This window comes from Elephantulus edwardii, unplaced genomic scaffold, assembly GCF_000299155.1.
Source record: "Elephantulus edwardii isolate Elephantulus edwardi_28Jun2011 unplaced genomic scaffold, EleEdw1.0 scaffold00348, whole genome shotgun sequence".
In the NCBI taxonomy this organism is placed as follows: Eukaryota; Metazoa; Chordata; class Mammalia; order Macroscelidea; family Macroscelididae; genus Elephantulus; species Elephantulus edwardii.
Genome location: NW_006400098.1, coordinates 768189 through 769209, shown reverse-complemented (window position 1 = coordinate 769209; position 1021 = coordinate 768189).

Here is a 1021-nt window from a genome sequence, read left to right as displayed (position 1 = left end):
GGGGTGGCGGGCGGCCGCGGGGTCGAGGGGTGGGCCCGGGGCGGGCGGGGACGCGAAGGGCTGGGCCGGGGGGCCTGACGTTGCAGCGGATGGGGCAGGCTTAGGCCTGGAGGGGCGCTGGGAAGGCGCCTGCTGGGGGGACAGGGGGAGTTGAGAGGTGCGCTGCAGTGGGGGGCACCTGAGAACGCCCCAAGGGGGGGTCAGGGGTGCAGAGATGGGGGAGCACACTGGGGAGTGGGGCTTACAGATCCGGCGACCCCAGATGGGTCAGGATGGCTGAGCCTTCTCCTGCTAACCAAAAGGTCGCTGGTTCGAAGCCACCAGGAGCACATTGATGAGGGGGTGTGCTCTTGGGAAGGCGCACAGCTTTACTCGCCCTGGGGGACACTGCCCTTACCTGCGGGGGCCCGCTTTCAGGGGGTACTGACTCCGCATGAGTAGGATGGCAGGGTAGTCACACCCTACCCCTGATCCCCCAAGAAAGTCCCACGCAGAACCCCCCAGCCCTGCGTCGCGCTTCCCTAAAGGTGGCCTGGGGCGAGGGGCGCTTGCTGTAAAGGGGCCCTGCTTTCACTTCTGCCTCATACCGACCTCCTGACAACAGAAGCCGCTTTGGCAGGCCCTGTGCAGTCCTCATTCTAACCTGTCCAGTTGGATCGCGATAAGACAGAGTCGCCTTGAGGGCAGTGGGGTTGCTTTTTATTGTTTTCGGAATTTGTTATTTTTTTTAAAAAAAACTTTATTATTTTTTGTGTGTACCATTAAATCAGATCTGACTGGTTACAGGAGATGACTGCCCCTCCTTCTCCGGCAGAACATCTGGTGGATTCGAACCACGTACCTCTGGGATTGCAGCGCAGCTTCTTTCTATTAGGCCACCAGAGCTCCATGTTTTCGGAGTTTTAAGAGAGTTCAGGGGTGAGCAGGAGGATTACAGGAGGGCGGTTGAGAAAAGGGGGCGCAGCTCCAGGCAGGGTATAACCCCTCTCTCCACCACAGCAGGCCTCAGCCACCCCTCCGG